A 25,321-nucleotide genomic window follows, 5' to 3' on the forward strand; every position below is an offset into this window, starting at 1 on the left:
AAAATGTATATATAGTACATTAGCAAATGACTAACTGCTCTAATTATTTAAATAAGAGCTTTTACAGATCATAAGAAAAGAGACAACCCAATTTAAAAATGAGAAAAACATTTTCCAAGGAAGCTATTAAAAGAATCCAATCTAACAGTTCAAGAAATGTGCATTAAAACAATGTGGCTCTCCACCCACCCCACCCCTGTCAGATCAGGAAAGACAGGAAGACTGCAGACCCCAGAATCAGCAGAGCTGTGAGGAAAGAAGCATTCTCAAACACTGCTGGTGGGAATGAATGCACTTTGTGAGGGCAAATCTGAAAATACCTATGAAAAGTGTACATGTACACAGACGGCAATTTCACATCTAGAAATTTATTCTGCAAAGAAATCTCGCACACCGAAGGGGTCAGAACTTAAGGACCCAGAGGACAGTAATAGCTTATCAGCCACAATGATAATAAACAGATATATAAAAATAGGGGACAGCGGCAGGCTCGTCCTTACACCATGATGAGGAATAAAAGCAAGGAGAACGGGAAAGACAGAAAATCATATTCTGCAATCTACAGAGCAAAGATGAGAGCAGGTAAAAGTGCGAGCATCGTGGATGCGAAATCTAAGGGGAAATCTGCTAGGGAACAGGACTTTTTTATGTTCTCCAAGTGTCTCCCCACAGACTGCTTGTTAGCCGCAAGGTAAAACGGAGCATCATCGCTCATAACGTCTTTGTCTGGATGGTTCCAGGTGAGCCGGCGACGAGAGGAGCTCACATGAGATTTAGAAGACACGAGTGACGAAACACATGGAGAAACAAGACGACACTTTGAGTGATCAAACACAGCATGATCAAGGCAGAAGAGGACCCAATGCATCCCTGCTGCGACAAAGGAAAAGGGTACAACATAACACAGCGCAAGTGGGACCCTCTGCCCGGAATGAAGAGCCAGGGGTCCAATCACGGCATAGCATCCGACAAGCCCACACCGAGGACCATGTTACAAAACAGCTGATCTGTACTCTTCAGAAATGTCACGGTCATAAAAGACTGATGGTCCATGTTCCAAATTAAAGGAAACGAAAGAAGACATGACAACTAAGTGCAATACTTAGCTCGGAACCCTCCACGGGAGGAAGGAAAGGACATCACGGGGGCAACTGACCAAGTGCCACATTGACAGCAGATTAAAGTGCTACATCAGTTCTGCGCGTCTGGAAACCGTGTTGTGGTTGGAGAAGAAGACAACTTTGTTCTCGAACATGCACGCTGAAGTGACGTGGGGTGAGGGGACAGAAGGTATGCAACTCTCACATGGTTCAGCAAACAAAGTTATAAATTTTCGAAAGAGAACAAAAGAGAAAATGATAAAGCAAATGCAGCAAAAATGTTCAAAATACTTGGTGAGCCTGGATAAAGAGTAAGCCAGAGTTCTCTGTACCATTTTTGCCATTTTTCTGTAGGATTAAAATAATTTCAAAATAAAATACTTAAATTTAAAAGCGCACAAAGTTGTACATATAAGGACAGTCACTGGGGTATCATTTACTAGAGCAAAAAACTAGAAACAATCCCAATGCCTATTGACAGAAACACAAATACTACAAGTAAATACTCTTAAGAAACTTTTATCCAATGCTATTAATTAAAAGCGTGCATTAAAGCTACATGAACTAATAGGGAAAGATATCTAAGATATTAAGTGAAAAGCTTAAGCTATAAACTATGTCTAATATTATCCCGTTTGGTTTACAAAGAATAAGTGTGTCACTACATGCATTTTTTTTTTTTTAGGAAAGGGAACAAATCCATAACATCCGGTTAACAATATAACGTCTTTTGAGTAGAAACTGCAAGAGACTTTCATTGTCTACCTAATATATTTAGTAAGGGAGGAAGCTGCTAAGAGAATGAATGGCTGGGACTTGGCTGTCTATGGAACGTATTTCCAACAGGGGACTTGGCTGTCAGGGAACATATTTCCAACGGGGAGGCATGCCAACACAAAGGAATGACCACTGACATGAGGGCAGCCAGAGTCCCAAAAGGAGACAACACGGTGAAGAACAAAGACACGAGGACAAAGCTCTTCCGAGGTGTGACCCAAAGCTTTAAGACACAGGTGGGCTGGGAGAATGGCCACAAATGAAGGGGAAGGAGACAAAAGCCGAGAGAGAAACTCTGATGCAAGGCAAGGCAGACAAGCTCCAAGCCGGTGAAAGGAGTCACAGGGTCACACACGGAAGGAGGACCGAGGAGAAGGAAGACTGGGGAGGGCCTCTGGTGCTGGACCTGGGGCTGTCACCTCGCCCGCTCCACAGTGTGGCGGGGGCCACAAATCCTGTCTCAGCGCCCCTTCGCCTGGACAGCCCCCCGGGGGGGCTGCAAGGAGAGGAGCGCACTCCCGTGTGGTTTAGAAGCCATGTCCTCGCTCAGGCCTCCACCTTCCACGCCAGCTTCTCCGCGCTTCCCTAGGAACAGCTCGCTGGGGAGTAAGCCATCTATGCCTTGGAAAACAGAATAGCTTCTGTCTTCCTGAATCAACTCCCCTGACTGGTACGCCACTGGGTTTAAGAAGGCCACTGTGCACTTTTGAAAAGTCAGATTATAGTAAAGCGATGGGCAGGAAAATGAAATCGGGGTTTCTTGGGGTTTTTTTTTTTTAAGAAGTCGGGCCCCAGTCACATCATTTACTGAGCGTATGCCCAGTAAATATTTGTTGAATGTTGATTGTGGGAGAATTATTTCAAGAAGATGAGCAATTAAAAGAAAGCAAAGAAATATCAAGGTATTTCAAAGGCTCTTGGGTCTTTTTTAGCCATGGACCCTAAGACCAAAAAGACCCGTGATCTCCTTGAACACCACCTTGACAGTGTTGCACTAAGTCTTCAATATACTTAGAAATAAAAGGCAATTGTATATTACAACCCTATATCTTTATTAGCAAATCAGATTTCATTCTCACCAAAAAATGCTTATCCATTCTTCATAAAAACCTAAAAAAGAGAAAGCCAGGCTCCAAAAGCATCCGTTAACTTACTTAAGCAGACAGACAGAATGACAACCCTTCCATCTTTATGGGTAATACAAATACAGCAAAATTATATGGTATAGCACTCACTGTATTGGGGAGGGGGGAAAAGATTATTACAAGAGTAAAGCAATAGATTAAAACAGAGAAATGTAGTTTACTGGGCTGTTCCGACCACATTTATCGTAAACTACCCCTACAAGGTAGTTTGTGCTGTCCTAAGAAGGACTACGGACTTATAGTTCCTGAGAGAAGGTATAATGTAGGGCATAAGCATAAGCTAGAAGTCAGAAATTCAGACTCAGGGGCGCCTGGGTGGCTCAGTCGTTGAGCGTCTGCCTTCGGCTCAGGTCATGATCCCAGGGTCCTGGGATCGAGCCCCACATCGGGCTCCCTGCTCAGCGGGAAGCCTGCTTCTCCCTCTCCCACTCCCCCTGCTTGTGTTCCCTCTCTCGCTGTGTCTCTCTCTGTCAAATAAATAAATAAAATCTTTAAAAAAAAAAAAAAAAAGAAATTCAGACTCAAAATCAGACTCAGTTGTCTCTCAGGAAGCAAAAAAAAAAGTTATTAACAAACTCATGAGATGGAGGCACTATAATTCTTTTCGTGTCTCACTGAGAATCTGACGAGTAAAGGAAATCTTTATAAAGAATTTTTTTTTTTTTAGTTCCTCAGGTATAAAGTGCTATATAAGGCAAATAGGAATTTCAGAAGTGATCCATAAAATAAATTCTCTTCAATCTATTAATCGGGCCCAAAAAACTGGTAACAATGGGATACTTTACAAAACTTTCGATTCCTCTGAAAATGTTGAGAGTCAATGAAAGTGGCCAGCTGTTCCAAACAAAGTTCTTGAAAAACACTTCTTAATATGGCAAATATTTAATTTTTAATAAACTTCAAATGCCTACCACTGAACCAGGTAGTAAAGAGAATTGCAAAGGGTGAGATTTGCTCCCTACTGTCAAGGAACATGAATGTCAATGTCCCTGGGGAGACCAGAAACCTTAGTGAAGCAGTGAAATAGCATGCGTGGTGAGGGACGATATGCCTGAGCACTATAATTAACAGAATCAGAGAAATCATCCATTGAATCATTCATGAGTCAGCAAATACTTACGAAGGGCCTAAACCATGCCAGACACCATAGTAAAGTGGTGAGCACAGAGGAGGGAATAATAACAGCAACAGGAATAATAAAACAGTAGCAGCTATTTATTGACGATGCCTGTGTAACAGACCCGGTGTTGAAGTGCTCTAAATTATCTCATTTAATCTCCCAACAACCCTAGGAGGTTGGCATTATAGAGTAGCCCATTTTTCACATTAAATAATGAGGCTCTGAGAAGCTGGGCCAAATAAATCTGATTTTATTTCAGGCCCTACTCACAAGCTCAGTTAACTCTGAACCTCAGTTTCCTTAATCTATGAAATGATTATATTAGAAGGATTAAATGATATAATTACGTGGGCACCAAAACAAAGTTAAGAGTCCATCAGATGCCAAATCCTACATTCTAGAACTGCAATACTACGCAGAGGGCCATGGGTGCGGTTACAAGTTCTCTGTTGCAATTGAAAGCTTTGGGTCTGAAGTTGGTTCAAATACAAAAATCTTGTATTCCACCTGACGCCAGGATAGTGGAGACTCCAGAGTTGATTGCTTCAGTGGCTTAACAATGTCAAGGACCTCGCCTCTGCCCATCTTGCTCCGCCCTGCGCTGGCAGCAAGATGGAGGCCATAGTTCCAGGCCAAACAACGTTGAAAAGAACGAGACAAACTGTCTTCTCTTCTAGCTTTTCCCCGCACTCTTCTAGCGGACTTCCCCTGACCTCTCACCGGCCGGAAGGGACCACATGCCCATTCCTGACCCACCCAAGGGGTGTCATTTCTACAACTGGCATTCACTAAGTATCTGAGATAGAATGAAGAATTAAGAGAGGTATTTAAAGAGACTGAAAACTTAAGGCACCTCCTAATGAATCCACAGGACATGGGTCACAACCAAGAAGAAGAAAGAATTCCACGTGGGGAGAGTAGAGAGCCTAAAACACGGAAGTGTTGACTAGACAGCGAAAACTCCACTCAGACTGGAGAAATGTGGATCACACTCTGAAGGAAGTCCAATGGGAAGCGAGCACGGGAGTCACTAACTACTTGCACCACTTGAGGAAGGACCCACTAAGCCACTAAATTTAGAGATCGCTTGTGACACAGCAGTACCGAACTGATAAACTGACCACATACGTTCATCCCTGCACCTAGTTCAAAATGCAACTAGTCTCAGGGGGTAGTAAATAGTAAGAGAGTTTGGGCACAGCATACTGCTCCCTTTTTAAAATTCCTTCCCCATTCTCCCACGTAAATAAAAATAAACTAGTGTGAGCATTCACAGGCCTTAGAGACTTTCCAAATTATTCTTCATAGTCACTCAACCAGGTTTGATGTAAAAGCTAATCTATCGTTTGACCTGAAAACACAGTAGTATATAAATCTTGGAAAGTTCTAAGGAAACTGCTTCCATTTCATTGACAACAGCTCCTCTGCTACTTCCAAGAAACCCCTGGTTTTAGTTGCCTCGAAAATGACAAGGGTGGGCAGAAAGAACATCACACGTCTACCACCAAGCCATATTTTGAGGAGCACCTTGATCCTGCTGGAGATCGAGGGTCACCGCATCTACCAGCCTCCTCTGTCCTAATGGGATCATGGAGGACTGAATTTAGAAATAAGCGACCAGGAACAGATCTTCACTACAGAGTACGTAACCCTGACAAGCAGCACTGGCATCATCTCTCAACCAGTCAGTAACAATTACTGGTTCTCACCCAGTTCTGGTCAGCAGTGAGCAAAAGTTATCTGGACACTGGGATGGACAAGTGGGTGGCTTCTAAGTTACCCTGAGGACAAACAAGCTCACGGAGATGGTATCTGGAGAAGGAGGAAACATGGACAGGCAGAGGAACTGGATAGGGCTGGGACTAGGGTGAGGCAAACCAAGGTCCCAGTGCACAAAATTTGAGGGGGTGCTGCCTCTCAGGGTCGCAACCATGCAGTTGCCAACTCCGAACATGCACAAGAGCAAGAATGAGTCCTGCGTCCAAGGCCTCATCTTGTGAGGTGCTGGCCCCACCCTGGTCCAGCCCTGGAAGTGAACAGTGACAGCACATCTCATCTTACCAACGGTAAGCATTCATTACACCGTCTTAAAGGCCTTCCGATTCGGTACAGCTGGGAACGTGGGAGGTTACTCCTCTCCTCTAATTTGGAGGGAAGAACTTGAGAATGGGCATGAATTCTGCTGGAACCCTGAACATACCTACAGACCGGAGTAAATTCAAACAAGAAGTGTACAGAATCTTCTACTCTGATATTTAACAAATTCCTGAAAAAGCATAGTAAGCTGAGTATGAAGAGTTGTCCAAAGGCCTAAGGTGATGTGGCGGAGGAGGGAGCGGGGAAGTAGACAATATTATATGATGCAAAACCAACATGAATACCTTTAATTTTAATTTTCTTTTACAGCTGAACACATAGACAACTCCCTTCAATCAAATGCTTATTTGATCAAATGTGTATTTGACTGAAGGGAAGGAGTCATCACATTTTTCACTAACATTAGCATTTTCTATTTTTTTTTAGCATTCATTTTTATAACAACACATTTATTTAAAATATTTCGTAATTATGAAAATATGATGGCTACAATACCACAACAGGACAGTTGTCAGGGCACACCCATATATAGCTAAAACTATCCGTCACATAATCTGAATTCAACATCCAAAGGCAGATCCCATGATGCAGATCCCACAGTGCCCTTGAAATGTGAGTCACTTGAAAAGAGAACTGGCAAAATTAAGCATGCCATTCCAAGGAAAATACCTTGTTTTATGTAAGAGCTTCCAGCCCTGAGCTATCAGGGGAATGAAGGCAATTGAAAGGAAAGACTGTAATTCTAGACCAGCCTCACCCCCTCCCCAATGCCCCACACACATTAAAAGCAGCCCTAATAGCCCCATGTCATCTCTAAACACCATGGCCGGGGTGCCACACTGGGGACATTTCCTGCACTGGGGATGATTTCTTTGGCTACATAATATATCAGAAAAATTTAGTGTGTTAGTCATTTCTACGCTTTTTTGGAGAAAGTCTGAGTTACCAGAGATTCTAAATTCTGAATAAAGAGGAATTCAAACCTGAATATTGATGAAGAAGTACAAAATAATGATGAAATCCTAACATATCAGAAGCTCTGATACAACTAAAGCAGGAAAAAGTGTTCCTCGACTCTCTTTAAGATTCCTGGCTGGGTCTAAAAATTAAACTGACAAAAATTAACAGAAGAAAAGCATTTAAATTTATTTAATAAGTTTTCCGTGACATGGAAGCCTTCATAAGGAAATGGAAGACCCAAAGAAGCAATCAGACCTGTGTATTTTCATGCTAGGTTTGAAGAAGAGTGGGTAATGGTTGAGGACTATGATAGATTAAGGAGTGTGCCATATTTTGGGGTAGTATGTCCTGAGCCACATGAGATCCAAGGAATATTCATAGCTTTCACTGCTAGTATTAATAAGTAATAAGGAAAATAAGCAATCTCAAGAAGTTACAAAAAAATGAAAAACAAAGCAAAAGGAAGGAATAAAGAAAAAAGCAAAAAGTACTGAATTAAAAAAAGAGTAGTTATAATAAGAATAAATTGAACAGCTGGTTACTTTAAGAAGAAATACCCAGGGGCGCCTGGGTGGCTCAGTCTTTAAGCGTCTGCCTTTGGTTCAGGTCATGATCCCAGGGTCCTGGGATCGAGCCCCGCGTCGGGCACCCTGCTCAGCGAGGAGCCTGCTTCTCCCTCTCCCACTCCCCCTGCTTGTGTTCCTGCTTTCGCTGTGTCTCTCTCTGTCAAATAAATAAAATCTTTAAAAAAAAAAAAAAGAAGAAATACCCAAATAACTGAGCAATTAGCTGACCCGAACTAGAAAAAAAAAAAAAGAAAGAAAAAGCACAAATACACTAAGTAATGAATGAGAACAGGAAAACCACCACAGATGTAGTAGAAACGAAAAGAACATTAAAGGATTATCTTGTCCAATAAATTGGAAACACTGGTGATTTTCCAGGAAAACAGAAATACCAAACTGATCCCTGAAGACAGGGACAAAAACCCAATCAGCCATATAGATACAAAAACAGTTATCCAAGAACTAACCCTTCAGGCAAAGTATGGTATCAAATACATACAGTAAGTTATAAACATGAACTCTACCAAACTACAAGGAACACACAATTCTGATGATACTCGAACTGCTCCAAATAGGAAGTCAGCGTAACACTGAAACCAAAATCTAATGAAGGGAGCACCGAAAGAGAGGAAGAAAAAAATGAGACAACTCTCATGAATATTAATGTAAAAATCCTAAATAAAGTATTAGAAAACAGAATCCAGCAATACACTTTTTAAATGGGTCAGTAGGTTTCATACCAAAATTCAAATTAATAAAGTTCATTAAATTATTAATAAAATTCATTATGTTATTAGCTTAAAGCATAAACTATCTCTACATAGTGAAAAGGCATGTGGAAAAATTCAAAATGTGTATGTAAAGTATATCAAAAAATACAGAGACAAATGAAGATCCTGTGCACACCACCAAGATTTAAGGAATGGTAGGCTGCCCTTCTTGCCTTCAGATTTAAAAATATAAAGAATATTGGTATCTTTGAGGACAGACCCTCCTCACACCCTTCCCTCCTCAGAGGCAATTACTATCCTGATGTCAGGGTGGATCATTCCTGTTTTTAAATCTTTTTTTTTTTAAAGATTTTATTTATTTATTCATGAGAGACAGAGAGAGAGAGAGAGAGAGGCAGAGGGAGAAGCAGGCTCCCAAGGAGCAGGGAGCCCGATGCGGGACTCGATCCCAGGACCCTGGGATCATGACCTGAGCCAAAGGCAGACGCTTAACCATCTGAGCCACCCAGGCGCCCCGCTGTTTTTAAATCTTGACCACCGGGGCGCCTGGGTGGCTCAGTTGGTTAAGCGACTGCCTTCGGCTCAGGTCATGATCCCGGAGTCCCGGGATCAAGTCCCGCATCGAGCTCCCTGCTCGGCAAGGAGCCTGCTTCTGCCTCTGACCCTCCCCCCTCTCATGTGCTCTCTCTCTCTCGTTCTCTCTGTCTCAAATAAATTTTAAAAAAAAAATCTTAAAAAAAAAAAAAAAATCTTGACCACCTGCATATGTATCCACAAAGTCTATATACTCCAGTTTTGTGGGTTTTTAAAAAAATTTACATGAGTGCTATATTACATATATACTTCTGAAACTCGCTTTGTTTCTCTAAACACTGTCATCAAGATTTATCTATGTTGATATATGTAAGAAGATTCTAGCTCATTTATTTTAACTGCTGTATAGCATTCGATTATACAACTAAACCATAAAAGTTGTTTATTACAATCCCCTATTGATGGACATTTGGATTGTTGCCAATTTTCAGCTTTTTCAGATTATGCTGCAATGAACTTGCTTGTACATATATGCAAGAGCTGCTCCAGGGCATACACATGGAACCCTGGACTCACAGGAATACAAAGGTTTAAACCGACATACGACGCCAACTGCTCTCCTTAGGATCTTAATGGCCCACGTTTCTATCAGCAGTGATAGAAGCTCCCATTCCCCACATCCTCGCCACACTTGATGCTATCAGGCTTATTAATTTTAGTGAATCTGATGAAAATGAGATGGTATTTCGTTGGAGTTTTACTCTGCATCTCCCTTTTTGCTTACTAGTGAAATCAAGACCTGTCTATACATTCACTGATGAGCCTGTTTCCTTTTTCTGAGAACTGGCTGTTACTTTCTTCTGGGTTCTCATGTACTTACTGAATAACAGATCTTTATTCAATCAAGCTACTAACTTTTTTTTTTAAATATTTTATTTATTTATTTGGCAGAGAGAGAGACAGCGAGAGAGGGGACACAAGCAGGGGGAGTGGGAGAGGGAGGAGCAGGCTCCCCGCGGAGCAGGGAGCCCGATGCGGGGCTCGATCCCAGGACCCTGGGACCATGACCTGAGCCGAAGGCAGATGCTTAACGACTGAGCCACCCAGGCGCCCTCAATCAAGCTACTAACTTTTTATGGTTATATGCAACACTGCCTCCCACTTCTTTTGTCTTTTAACTTTATTTGTGCCTTTTGGCATGTCAAATTTTTTCTGTCGTCAAACGTATGAACCTTTTCCTAAACATCTGGACTTCTTAGTCCACACTACTGCGTCACGCAGATACCTACCTACCTATAATTTTCTAGTAGCTTAAAATCTGTTTTTCCATGCTGATTTTCCACCTTAATCAATGTACAAATTTTTGTGTATGGGAAAGCACAGGAATCCAAATTGTACTTTTTAATACAGATGGTCTACTGAGCCAGTACCATTTCTTAAATAATCCATCTCTGCCCCACTGATTTTATACTTTGCCTAACATAAAGTTTACAGTCAGTAATAAAAATAATAATGATCCGACCAAAAAAAAATAAAAAAGAAAGAATATGAAGACTTGGGGCACCCGGCTGGCTCGGTTGGTGGAGCGTGCGACTCTTAATCTCAAGGCTGTAAGTTCGAGCCCCACGTTGGATGTAGAGGTTACTTAAAAATAAAATCTTTAAAAATATATATATGAAGACTTGGTTCACAGAAGTAGAAAAATAAATGGCTTTTAAGTAAGTGAAAAAATGTTTGATCTCACTCATAATAGGTGGAAAATGCTATTTCACTGTCATTTTAATTTGCATCTCTCTTATTAGTAAAACATGTCAAATGTTTTGAAACATAATGTTTGGCAAAGGTGTGGGGAAAAGGCACTAATTTGAAAGTTGCCGGAAGCAGAAACAGGTACAACCTCCATGGACAGCAGGCTAGAGCAACTTATCAAAACTGTAAATGCATATCAATGACCCAGCCTTTCCACTTCTAGGAACTCACTTGTACTAAAGAAACTTACACAGTGAGTATCAGTGAAGGACTGCTGTAACAGAAAAACAAAACGGGGAGGAACTTAAATGACCATCAATGAAGAAATGGTTCAAAAAGATTCAGTACACTCACAGAATAGAGTATTAAGAGGCAGGTTATATGCAACAGAATGGAACAATCTCTAATACATACTAAGAGGAAAGCAATCAAGGTGTAAAACGGTATTACAATTGTATCAAAAAATACAAAGCTAAGATATATGTAGAACCATACATGTGCATATACAGTCTTGCTTATGTAAAGAATATCTCTGGGACAATATACAAGAGAATGATGACTGATGTCTCTCCCTTAGGGAAGAGAAATGGGGCACCAAGAGGTGTGGGAAGGAGGTTTACTTTTTACTATCTTTTTGTTCTTGAATTTTGTAATACATAATTACCTAATCAAAGACTGAGAAAATTTTAAAAATAAAGGGAAAAAATTGCTAACTGGTCCTGACTTGCTAAAATAATGTGGCGTCTTCCACGTCTTACCAGGACGGGAGGACTTCATTTAGCCCCTAAAGACGGAAGATCACAATAACAGTGGAGCTACGGAGCCCAGGAAAGAGAGCGAAGATAGGTCAGGTGGTAGAATTTTTCATATAATTGAATAAACAAGGAAATAAAGTTAGGAGGCTACCACTACAGAATGTGAACATATCTACCTCAAGGTGTTTTAGTAAGAATTAAATAAAGTAAGACATGTGGAGAGCCCAGAAGAGCCCCTGGCTCATAGTAAACACTCTATAAATGTAAGATCATTATTTTATAATTTAGGTCACACTCCTATAGGTATATACCAACCTCTAGTTACCCATCAGGTGATATATGCAGTGCTGGGAAACATACCAAAAAATTTTCATTCCAACTTTCAATGAGTTTATAATTTAGCAGGAGACACAGGAAACATGCATATATACTTCCATACACACGGTCATTCATAAAAGTGAAACACATTCCATCTTCAGATAGTTCTTGTTTTGGTAAGTATTAACGACATTCTGATTTCTGAAAAGTGACAAACTAGGTTAGCACACTGTATAAACTGAAAGCCTGTGGTTAAATTCTGGCTCCCTACCTTCTAGTTAAACCTCAGTTTTCTCCGGGTGCCTGGGTGGCTCAGTCAGTTAGGTGTCTGCCTTCAGCTCAGGCCATGATCTTGGGGTCCTGAGATCAAGCCCCACATCAGGCTCCATGCTCAGCAGGGAGTCTGCTTGTCCTTCTCCCTCTTCCTCTGTGCTCTCTTTCTCTCTCAAGTAAATAAAATCTTAAAAAAAAAACAAAACCCTCGGTTTTCTTATCTATAGGGAGAATATTAGCTATCCTGCTAAAATTGCTATGACATAAAGACAGACATATAGACCAGGGACGCCTGGGTGGCTCAGTCGTTAAGCGTCTGCCTTCAGCTCAGGTCATGATCCCAGGGTCCTGGGATCGAGCCCCGCATCGGGCTCCTGCTCCTTGGGAGCCTGCTTCTCCCTCTGCCTCTCTCTCTCTGTCTCTCATGAATAAATAAATAAAATCTTAAAAAAAAAAAAAAAAAGACAGACATATAGACCAAAGGAACAGAAAAGAAAGCCCAGAAATAAACCCTTTTGTTTATGGTCAAAGGCTCTTCAATAAGGGTCCCAAGGCTGCGCAATGGGAAAAGGGTAGTCTCTTTAATAAATGATGGGAAAACATGCATAAGAATGAAGCTGGACCCTTACCTTACACCATATACAAAGATTAACTCAAAATGGATTCAAGATATAAATATAAGACCTGACACTAAAACTCCTAAAAGAAAAGATAGGGGAAAAGATTCCTATCGGATTTGACAATGATTTATTGGTTATGACACCAAAAGCACAGACAACAACAAAAATAGACACATCTGATTACACCAAACTTAAAAACTCTGCACAACAAAGGAAACAATCAACAGAGTGAAAAGACAATCCATGAATTGGAAGAAAATATTTACAAACCATATATGTGATAAAGGATTAATACCTGGAATATATAAAGAACTTATTCAACACAAAAAAACACAAAGAAACGACCCAATTTTAAAATGGGTAAAAGACTGGGCACCTGGGGGGCTCAGTTGGTTAAGCGACTGCCTTCGGCTCAGGTCATGATCCTGGAGTCCCGGGATCGAGTCCCGCATCGGGCTCCCTGCTCGGCGGGGAGTCTGCTTCTCCCTCTCCCACTCCCCGTTTGTGTTCCCTCTCTCGCTGTGTCTTTCTCTGTCAAATAAATAAATAAAATCTTTAAAAAAATTAAAAAAAATGGGTAAAAGACTTGAAGAGACACTTCTCCAAAGAAGATATACAGCTGGCCTATAAGCATATGAAAAGATGTTCACCATCAGTAATCATCAGGGAAACGCACACCAAAACCACAATAAGGTACCACCCTCACACCCATGAGGATGGCCACTATAAAAAAATTAAAACAAACAAAAAAACAGAAAATAACAAGTGTTGGTAAGGATGTAAATAAATTAGAACCCTTCTGTACTACTGGTGAGAACATACAATGGTGTAGCCTCTATGCAAAACACTATGGAAGTTCTTCGAAAAATTAAAAATAGAATTACCATATGATCCAGCAGTCCCATTTCTGGATATATATCCAAAAAAATTAAAAACAGGGTCTCAAAGAGATATGTGCACAGCTATGTTCATAGCAACATTATTCACAATAGCCAAGAAATGGAAGCAACTTAAATGTCCAACAACAGATGAATGGATAAATAAGGTATATACATATAACAGAATATTATTCAGCCTTAAAAAAGAAAGAAATCCTGTCACATGCAACAACATGAATGAATGAACCTTGAGGACATTATGCTAAGTGAACTACCAGTCAAAAAAAGATAAGGACTCCATGATTCCACTTTGATGAGGTATCCAAGTCCAAGTCCTCAAAATTGACAGAAGAGTGGTGGTTGTCAGCTGTGGGGGAGGGGAACAGAGGAGCTATTCAATGGATCTAATTTCAGTTTTGCAAGATGAAAAAGTTCGAGATCTGTGACACAACAACAATGTAAATGCTGTTAATACTTGTGTACTGAACACTAAAAAATGGTTAAGATGGTAAATTTTATATTATGTGTTTCTGACCACAGTTTTTTTAAAAAGCTATGATAATTAAATGAGAATATATTTAGCACACCTACCATACTTTCAGCACATCAAAGGCCCTCAATAAATAATTGAGATAGTATTATGATTACCAATTCTAAGAGCTCAATTGATGGTGGCTTACAAAAATATGACAGAGCAAAATGAAATTTAAGTCAAGCAAGAAGAAGAAAAGGAGGTGAGTTGGTTTACACACATACACACACACACACACACACAGATCCAGTACACATGCATCAGTCAGGCCAAATTATTAAGTTAAATGATTTGTCAAGAAGACTCAATGTAATCTACAGTTTTCCACAAAGAAATGCATCCCTACTTTCTCTTATTATTATCGTATTTGAGGGCTGAGCAAACTCTTTGTAAAAAAGGACAGATAATAAATGTTGTAGCCTTTGGGAGCACAGAGTCTCCGTCTCCCTACTCAACTCGGTCTTTATAGTCTGAAAGTAGACAGTATGCCCACGGATGAGTGTGGCTGAATTAAATAAACTAAATTACAGACACAAAAGTTTTAAGTTTATGTAATTTTCACATCATAAAATATTCTTCTTTGGATTTTTTTCAAACATTTAAAAAATGTAAAACCCTCCGTTAGGTCACAGGCCATTAAAAAAATAGGTATGGGCAGAATCTGGCCTCCAGGCCATAGTTTGCCAACTGCCTTTGAACAGTCCCCACTGAAACAGAAGAAAGATACCTCATGTTTAGATGATGTTCACTGCATAAAATGTTGTAACTTTTTTTATTTTTAATTTTTTTTAAGATTTTTATTTATTTATTTGAGAGAGAGAGAGAATACAAGCCGTGGGGGAGGCGCAAAGGGAGAATCAGACTCCGGGCTAAGCAGGGAGCCCAGTTTGCTGGGCTGGATCCTGGGATTCTAGGATCATGACCTGAGCCAAAGGCACACACTTAACCGACATGAGCCACCCAGGCGCCCCAATGATGGAACTTTTTTAAACTTAATTTTCTAACTAAATGAGATAACAGTATAATAAACTATCTACCTGGCAAAACTAAAATATACGGATATTAAAAATGTTCTCTCCATTGACAACCAACAGATCATAGACATTTTTCTACCTCTATATTTGGGAAACAATCATCAGCAAAAATTATACATACCAACAATTAAATTGTTTCCCTCCACAATGTTAGTTTTAATGACATTAATAAATAGCACTAATAAATTAAAAATGTGTGTTATTTATTCCATCCATCTTATACCAGAGGAATTTAAGAGAATTTCCTCCAGAATTCAGACAAGGTAAAAATTATACAATATTAAATATGAATGGAAATTTACAGATATTATGATTTAAACAAATACTCTTTAGTTATAAAATATTTGAACTTTTTCTTATCTGTAAAGAGGAGTTTTATTTCAATAAGTAGTAAGTTATGTACATAATAATAAGTGGCCCAGAAGTAATTACAGAAAACACAAGTCTTTTCCCCAACCACAGTCTTGTTCCCCAGAAGTAACTGCCAATAAAGTTCTTTGCTCAAAACTATTCCAGTTGACGAGTATCAGAATGTAGACATGTATAGGAGTGTGTGCATGCTTTAACTCAAATGGGACCGCAGTAGGGATTTTTGTATCTCAGCACCCTTACATCTTTTTTTTTTTTTAGCACCCTTACATCTTTATCAATTCACAGTATTTCATTTCTATGTACCATGATTATCCAACATGAATAAGGTATTTTTCGGTAAAATGTATACACACACAAACACACACACACACACACCTTTTCAGACAGCTGACCTTGTAACCTTGAAAATTCTAAAATAACTGGTTTTCCAACTGATTCTTCATTTTCCTCTTTAAGGCCAGAAAAGGAAAACCAGCTTACCTGTTTTCTTTTAGTCCTGAAATTATTAATTAACTTAGAGTTAACCTTAAAGTAGTAAAAACATCCTTTCTATACTTGCAAAAGGAACTTTTCATCTCTGCAGATAGGACATCACCTCCAATATCTTGATGAAACCAGATGTTTGGATGATTCCCATTTCCATTCCCATTTCCATTCCATTTCCATTCCATTCCATTCCATTCCATTACTTCAAAAACCCACCAACAAACAAATTCAAGTTCTTTGGATAGATTGTTTAAGAACTATATAATTATCACTGTGGATGAATATCAGAATAAAGAATCCAGGAGTTAAAGACAGACCTTGGAACAAGAACTGACAACAGTGGAAAGGAAATGAACTTCGCATACAAGAAGCATGGGTTAAATGAACATCCTTCTCAAATACTTACATGTTCATTTTCAATTCCGACTCTTATCCCAGAATACATTACACATTTAGCATTCTAACACTCTATCTGTGCTTTAAAAACTGGTAGCTTAACCAAAAATGAAAAATAAAAATCCAATTTAAATTTTCAGAATTAAAAAACAGACTGTTTTTTTTAAAAAACCACTGTTTTCCGACCTACAAAGCGTACAGCTACAGAGATGCTAGCATGAGGGGCCGGACACCCTCTCCTAAAGGTGGGGAGCTCCGCAGGAGGTGCTGAAATCCTGAAGGAGAAAGTTCTGTTTTCCTCCTGCAGACCATGTAAAGGATTGGAGCTCCAGGGTTCATTCTCAAGAGTGGACTGGGGCAGAGGCAGGCAAGAAAGTAGGTGGAGGACAAAGAGCGTCTCTTCCCTGAGTCCTGGATTCTTGGAGGGAGAATTAATTCCATTATCACTATAAATCCCTAAGCCGGCCATTCCCAGCCCTCCTGCCTCTAACCGGGGAGCTGGCTTCCCGGTCCACCCAAATTCTTAGCGGCCCTTCTGGAGCGAGAGCTCAGGGAAATCCATCCGGCAGGCTCACCACGGGGCCAGGGCAACTCTCTGGATTTTCATTCAAATGGGCCAACCTGAGTCCTTTGCTCCCACCACTAATTTAGGTAAACACTGCTAGTTTAAACAGCACAAAGGAGTATAATCAAAAATCACACAACAGAACCAAATAGCAAGTCTAAGCAATCACCAGGAGTCAGTGAAGTTTAGACTCAAGTAGGGTGGCGAGCAATGAAACAAATACTATCAAGACAAAAGAAGCCTTTAAGAATGAGATAGTGCGGTGTGGGGAGACGAGAGGCAAGATTAAAAAAAGAAAAAGAAAGGAAAGAAAGGAAGGAAGGAAGGAAGGAAGGAAGGAAGGAAGGAAGGGAAAGAAAGAAGGAAAGAAAGAAAGAAAGAAAGAAAGAAAGAAAGAAAGAAAGAAAGAAAGAAAGAAAGAAAGAAAGAAAGAAAGAAGAAAGAGAAAAAGAAAGAAAGAAAAGGAAAGAAAGAAATGGAAGGAAAGAAAGAAGGAAGGAAGGAAGTTGGGAAATTTCATATAAGTCATGGTTTTTCTACACAAACCACTACACACACAGCCTCTTTTCAGCCGCAACAGTAAATGCAGTCAGACGGCCTCCGACTAAAAGGACTCAACGCTTGGCTACTCGCTGCAGCCCCGTAAAGTCTTTCCTCATTTGAATAGTATTTTAGGAATGTTTTGTCAATGTGTCAGATGATTATTCACTTCTACTGCATTCTTCCCTTCTCTGTGATAATCATGGTCATAGTAACAATTTATTTTATAAGCAGACCATTTGCAACACTAAATGAAGACCTTTTTTTAACCTGACGAAATTCATATATTTATTTGTCCACTATTTCTTTGAAAAGGGGAAGGTTAACTTTAACAACTGTTGCTCATAGCAACACAGGAACAAAAGATTTTTCACATGCATAATCTAAGCATTTAATTAAAATTCACAAACTTGGATCTCAAACCAAGTCAAAAGTAGAAATGTAAGAATACTAGATTTCCAGACAGAAGCAGATACACAATACATTGTTTAGCTCTCACAAAGACAAATAAAAGTGACAGGGAGCAAGAATATACACCTTACGTGGTTCCTCTACAACCACTCTTTTAGTGACAGCTTGTATGCTTCCAGGTAAATTTCATGGCATAAGTAAACCAACCAAAAAAACACCACACTCACTCTTAGTTTCTATCACTTCCCATTTCCGAAGGCTAGCGCTTGAAGTCTCAGTTTCCTAAAATGGGGGCAATAATGGTACCTTATCAAAGGTTTCACTGATTCGATAAATACTCATTAGGAGCTCCCACAGAATTAGACACTGAAATACAACAGTGGACAAATCAAAGCAGTGTAAAGCAAAATATAACATGGCAATTTACAGAAAGAGATTATTGTTCCCCCAAGACTTACACGCAACTGCAAGAGTCAAAGTAAAAAATAATTCCAATCAAGGTCTGTAATTTACACACTTGGTAAAACCACAGTATTTTCAGACAATGGATGGCCCAGCAGGGTTTAAATCCATGAAAAAGAGAGAGCTCTAGGAAAGAATCTGGAAGAGCTGGGGCTCAGCTTTATGCTTTGAAAATTCTCCATTCTTAATAATCAGTTCACCTGGAGGGGTGCAGGTGTGTAGGGCACATTTGGGAAGGTGACAGTCCCACAGAAGCCTGCATTGGGAGAAGACTGTGGTACAAGGTCAAAGGGTTTTTTAGAACCAGAAGACAAGGATAAAGAGGATTTATAGCATATCGGATCTCAGCCTCTGAAAGAACTTAAAGCGCTGGAATAAGGCAGAAGTGACAGAACCAACTCAGCTTTACTTGAGTACCAAACATGCGCAAGACGCTGTGTTGGGTGCCCTCTGGGGGGCATGAATAAGGAACAGTGTGCATGACTTAACCAAACAGAGCCTACCAACTTGCCCGGGAAAATAAAAAATAAATTCTGAAAAAGTAATAGTTCAATCTGAAGAGTGCACACACAGTGCACGTACAGGATTAAGGATTAAGGCAATGGCAGACGACATGCGGCTAAGTTGTTAAGGGAAGCTCCACGTGTTGAAGCTTCGCTGTGTACTGGCTAGGACTTCCAACCCCAACAGGAGGCCCAGGGCTCTTCCTAGCAGTTGTCAGAGGCGGTAGGTAGTTACATGCACAGCTCTGAAGTCGGAGAGACATGGTCAAGTTCCGCCACCACTGCATCACAGCTTTGTGCCTAAGACAAGTCACCTAACCCGTTAAGCCTCAGTTTCCTAAAATGGGGGCAATAATGGTACCTTATCAAAGGTTTCATTGATTCGATAAATACTCATTAGGAGCTCCCACAGAATTAGACACTGAAATACAACAGTGGACAAGACGGACAGCGCGCATGCCCTGGTGGGGCCTGAGATGACCTACAAGCAAGGCTCCACAGATGGTAGTTCTACCATCATCACTGTCATCTTTGTCGCCATCAAGTATAAGGGATGTTCCAACGAGAATAAGTAAATCACCTTCGCTGGAACGAGGTTTCACAAACCAAAAAAATAAGTGTATTGAGCCTCAGGCCTGTACTTCATCCTGAGATCTCTTCTTTTCCTTCTCTCCCAGGGATCTTATCCCATCCCACCATTTAAACATACTATCTACATACACCCAAATTTACTATCTCAAGCTCTGAGCTGTCTTCCAAACTCCAGACTCTATTTCTGGCCACCTGTTGGATATCTCCATGTGTATGTTTTAATAGGCATCTCAGACCTCAACTCTAGATTACTGATCCAACTGCATACCAACCAACCATATTCTTCCCTTCGTCTTTCCCCATCTGTATATCAGCAAATCCTTCGTTCCTCTCTTTTCCTCATGCCTCACACAGCCAAAGCACGAGCAAGTTCTTTCCCTTTTACCTAAAAAACATCCCAATCCATTCACTGCTCTCCATTGCCAAAGCCATCATTGTAGTTCAGGATCTAATGGTTTCTCACCTAGATTATCTCATCACAATGGCTTCTACCACTTCTCCACAGAGTAGTGATAGCTTGTGAAAAATGGATAAGGTCTTACAAAGAAATGTTCCCTTTATGGAAAGACAGCAGGAACACACACGCACACGCACATATACAACCTCCATTCAACTTAAAACTCGTCCAGTGGCTCCCAAATGCCCTAAAAATGTTGATGGTCTATAAGGCATACCTGGCAGACCGTTTCCATGTCTCTGCCTCATCTCACAAGACCTTTGTCCCACTGGGTCTCTACCCTGCGGTCACGCAGGCTGCCTTTCAGCTCTTTGAACATTACCAACCTCCTTAGCACTTTAGGACAGTGGGGTTCGGGAGGACTTTCTGCACTGACAGAAATGTTCTATACTGCACATGTGGCTCATGAGCACTTAACTTGTGGCTAACGAGACTGAGAAAGGAGATTTTTAACTTTATTTAATTTTGATTAATTTAAATAGCCACATATTCCTAGCAGCTATCACACGGGACAGAGCAGGACTAGGGCTTCCGCCTAGCCTTTTCCTCTGCCTGGGCCATCCCAGATCTTCACATGGATGGCTCTTCCTTTTTTATATATATATATTTTTAATTTTTTTAAAAGATTTTATTTCTTTATTTGAGAGAGAGAGAGAGAGAGCACAAGCAGGGGGAGCAACAGGCAGAGTGAGAGGGAGAAGCAGACTCCCTGCTGAGCAAAGAGCCCGATGCGGCGCTTGAACCCAGGACCCTGGGACGATGACCCGAGCAGAAGGCAGATGCTTAACCGACTGAGCCACCCAGGTGCCCTGGATAGCTCTTTCTTATCCTGATGTTTCACTTAAAAGTCAGCTCCTCAGAAAGGCCTTTCCTTACCACTGCACCCAAACTAGCTCCCACTGACACCATTTATTACATCACCTTGTTTATTTTCATCAAAACACATTCACTACTGCCTTTATAATTTGTCATCCCTAAACGGGAATATAAAAATCCATATAAGTAGGGACCTTGCCTATTCCATTCAATGCCATGTCCCCAAGTTATATGTTAGGCATACAGTGTTTTCAGCAAATCTTTGATGAAGGGTTGAACAAATGAATGAGTGAGTGACAAGGGGGTCAAGTCAGTAAGAGTAGGTTGGGGACAGATTATGGAGGCTGCTGGAAGAAGGCAAAGGTCCTTCAGATACTGACATTTCATTTATATGGGTATGGGGCTCTGCAGTGTTCTTAAGTGCCCCAGGGGAACAGGCAGTCTAAGCAGATCGCACAAAGGAATGGTGCACATGCAAAGCAAGTCTCCATCCTCAACTGACTTGAAATCAATTTTATGAGAACATTAGCGATGCAGACACACAGATGCTCCTACATATGAGACATTAGGAAATCTCTCAAGAATGCATCTATATACATCTAAAGGCAGACCTTCGGCGGGGGGAAGCTGAAAGGGGTATTAGACAATCGAGTCAGCCCTACAGCCTTTGGATCTGCAACAGCAAACCAAGGCATTAATACCAGTTTATAGTTACACAGTCCTAAGTTAAATTACAGTTTATAGTTATATGGTCCTAAGAGAAATGTCATGAGCTGCGCCACTTAGTAGAAAGGGGGAAAGGGAGGCAATGAGGGGAGAAAGTAAACCTCTAACAAGTTCAAACACCCTGACAATTGGCAGAAAGGGAAAGGACCAGCCAGAAATGAACACACCTAGACCTATAAGCAGACAAAACTGACAACCCAGGGATATCACGTACAATACGGATTCCACACATTCATTCACTGTCACAGTTTCAATGGAAAAAAAAAAAAAAGATTGGCATTTCAATGTATCTCTATGAAAAACCGTACCACTAAGGAAAACTGCAGAATAAAGTTTTGCGCTGCGTGAAACTGCGTGCGCTTGCTGTCTTTTGCAGTAAAAGTTGTGTCTCCCATGCTTTAAACCTGACTATCAGTGCCACTTAATAAAATTACCTTCTCGTAAAATGGAGCAATATCAGTAAAGTACACAACACATTCCACAGTCTAGCACAAAGACACAATCTTAATCAGGAGTGCAGAGCACAGATCGCTGTCCGTCAATGTTTACTACTGCTGTCGGCACTCACGGTCACGGTCAGAGCCAGTGATCACGACCGCCGCGGCCACGCTGGAAAAGCAGCTCGTGCAGAAGCAGCAAGAGTCGAACCAAAGGAAAGCCTCTCTGCCTGCCCGATCCCGACACACTCCTTTTTACAGAAATAGCAGGGACACTCTTTAGCTAAAAGTCAGTCGCTATTTTGATAATCAAGATAGTGTCCCCATTTCTTTCCATTCCCTACCCCTGCCGCCATGGAGACCAAAGTAAGTTAAATGTACACCTCTGGTCCAATTCTCTGTCGGGACCACCGCGACTCCTCCAGTGTCACAGGAGTGAAAGCACGGTCCCCAAAGCTGAGCTCTGTTACCCCGCCATGCCCCACTTCCCAGGGGCCCCATTTTCAGTGCTGCTCGCCACTGGCCTCTCGGAACCATGAGTTCTTTCCTTTTACTTTTTGTTTTTTTAGAGGTTTATCCATTTATTTTTAGAGAGAGCGAGCAAGAGGGGAGGGGCAGAGGGAGAGAGAGAACCTCAAGCAGACTACCTGCCGAGGGCAGAGCCTGACACAGGCCTCCATCCCAGGGCCCCGAGGCCATGACCTGAACCGAAACCAACAGTTCAATGCTCAACCAACTGAGCCACCCAGGCGCCCCACAACTATGATTTCTTTACTGGCATCAGGGCTAACAATATTGGAAAAATTAGTCACAGAGTAAAACAATCTTAGCCTTTCACAGCATCTTTGGAACACCCTTGACTGTGACAGGCACTTGCTTTATAAAGATAATACATGGCCTCATTTTCTACTTGATCATCATCACCAACTTTGTGATTTTATAAACACCATCAATCTGTCACAGGAAAATCAGTGTTTCCAACCATCAAAACCGATTATTGTATTTGTACCTCCAATAGTAAACTGTAAACAACTATGATATCTCCAGAACTTCAGTTTTGCCTGTTTTTTTCAGGTCCCTACATACAATTACAGCTACTTCAGAGAAGAACGGGTTTGGAAAACTTTATGTGACATGCTGCATTAAAAGAAAAGTAGTAAGATCAGCAAGACAACTCCTCAATCCCAGCATCTGTGTCTGATCCATCATTATACTACATGGTGCCTAGAGCCCAGGTTCTTTGTGAAAAAAAATGATCAATGATAACTGATAAACATACCATTTTATCATGTATGCTCAGTACTTCTTCTAAATGTTTACATAAAATATATTTTTTAAGATTTTATTTGACAGAGAGAGACACAGCGAGAGAGAGGGAACACAAGTAGGGGGATTGGGAGAGGGAGAAGCAGGCTTCCCGCGGGGCAGGGAGCCCAATGCGGGGCTGGATCCCAGGACCCTGGGATCATGACCTGTGCCGAAGGCAGATGCTTAACCAACTGAGCCACCCAGGCACCCCAATATAAAATATTTTTAAAGACTATCATCTCACTTTTTTATCAGAGGTTGGCAAAATTTTTCTGTAAAGGGCCAGAGTAAATATTTTAAGCTTTGTGGGCCATGTACAATCTCTGTCACATATTCTTCTTTGTTTTTGCTTGTTTGTTTACAACCCTTTAATGATGTAAAAGCCATTCTTAGCTGGAGGGTTATATAAAAACAAGGCTGCAGGCTGGGATTTGGCCCCTGGGCCCTAGTTTGCCCACCCCTGCTTTTCAAGTATACCAAAAAAACCCATAATTATATAGCGCAGTCACATTTTGACTAAAGAAAAACACTTCCAACTGTTTTGTGTGTTTTTTTGGTAATCTTTTTAAAATCAACTATTTTGCGGGGGAACAGTTTTAGATTTACAGAAAAAAATGTACTTAGTACAGAGTTTCCGTATATCCCACACTCAGTTTCCCCTAACAGGATGTTATGTTGATTAAAATTAGTGAACCAGGAACGATATATTATGATTGACTAGAATCCATACTTTTTCCAGATTTCCTTAGCTTGTACCTAATGTCCTTCTTCTGTTCCAGGCTCCTCTCCAGGATACCATATTCCATTTAGTCCTCATGTCTCCCTGGGCTCCTCTTGGCTAGGACTGTTTCTCAGACTTCCCTTGTTTCTGAGAATCATGACAGTTTTTTAAAGAGTACAGGTGAGATATTTTGTAGAATGTCCTTCTGCCGAGATTTGGTGGGTGTTCTTCTCATGATTAGACTAGGGTTATGATAGTTTGGGGGAGGAAGACCACAAAGTGTCACTGTCATCACATCACATCAAGGGGATGTCCACATGAGAAAAGCCTATAGCCTCAACTTCGGTGTTACACTGATTCAAAGCGGTGAGACTGGGGAGAAAGGGAAGAGCGATGTGAGACTGAACAGAACTGATGTCTCTTAGCTAACTTTTTCCTGGTCCAGTAATAAGCGAGAGGACACAAAAAGGTGGGGAGAGCGGGAAGGGCTACAAGGCTAGAATAAAGGCGGGAAGCTTGGGTCACGGTAAGGCTAGCAAAACACTAGGCAGAGGGAAAGGCAAATCCAAACCGCAGTTAGATACCACCTCGTGCCCAGGAGAAATGCTTAAAACAAAACAAAACAAACCGAAAACAACAAGTGCGGGTGAGAATGTGGAAAAACTAGAACCCTTGGACACTGCTGGTGGGAATGGAAAATGGCTTGGCAGAGCCTCAATAAGTTAAACAGAATTCCCATGTGACGTAGCAGTTCCACTTCTAGGGATCTACCCAAGAGAACTGAAAACATATATTCATACAAAAATTATACATGAACACTCACAGCAGCGTTATTCGTAACAGCCAAAAGGAGGTAGCAACCCAAATGCCCATCAACCGATGAATGGAGAAACAAAGTGTATATGGTATATCCATACAAGAGAATATTATTCAAAGTCATAAAAAGGAATGAAGTTCTGTCACCTGCTACAACATGGATGGTACCTGAAAACATTGTGCTAAATGAAAGAAGCCAGACACAAAGGACACAGTTGCATGATTCCATTTACACGAAATGTCCAGAAGAGGGACAACCATGAAGACAGAAAGTAGGGGCGCCTGGGTGGCTCAGTCGTTAAGCGTCTGCCTTCAGCTCAGGTCATGATCCCAGGGTCCTGGGATCGAGCCCTGCATCGGGCTCCCTGCTCCGCGGGAAGCCTGCTTCTCCCTCTCCCCCTGCTTGTGTTCCCTCTCTCACTGTGTCTCTCTCTGTCAAATAAATAAATAAAATCTTAAAAAAAAAAAAAAAAGACAGAAAGTAGATTAGTGGTTGCCAAAGGCGGGGGGGGGGGAAGAATGGAA

General features: G+C 41.0%; 1 protein-coding gene and 1 long non-coding RNA gene across 2 annotated transcripts in view; both read right to left on the reverse strand.

Moving 5' to 3' along the window:
- LOC135363708 (uncharacterized) overlaps positions 1–8,999 on the reverse strand; it is a 40,496-nt gene extending 31,497 nt beyond the window's left edge. The window contains exon 1 of the long non-coding RNA XR_010409737.1: positions 1–8,999. This exon is cut by the window's left edge and continues 21,491 nt beyond it. This is a non-coding gene — a long non-coding RNA (uncharacterized LOC135363708).
- WWC2 (WW and C2 domain containing 2) overlaps positions 1–25,321 on the reverse strand; it is a 202,246-nt gene that overhangs the window by 170,922 nt on the left and 6,003 nt on the right. The gene's annotated exons all lie outside the window — the stretch shown is intronic.

This window comes from Mirounga angustirostris, unplaced genomic scaffold, assembly GCF_029215605.1.
Source record: "Mirounga angustirostris isolate CCGP_5_RB_7025 unplaced genomic scaffold, mMirAng1.0.hap1 SCAF_2, whole genome shotgun sequence".
NCBI lineage: Eukaryota > Metazoa > Chordata > Mammalia > Carnivora > Phocidae > Mirounga > Mirounga angustirostris.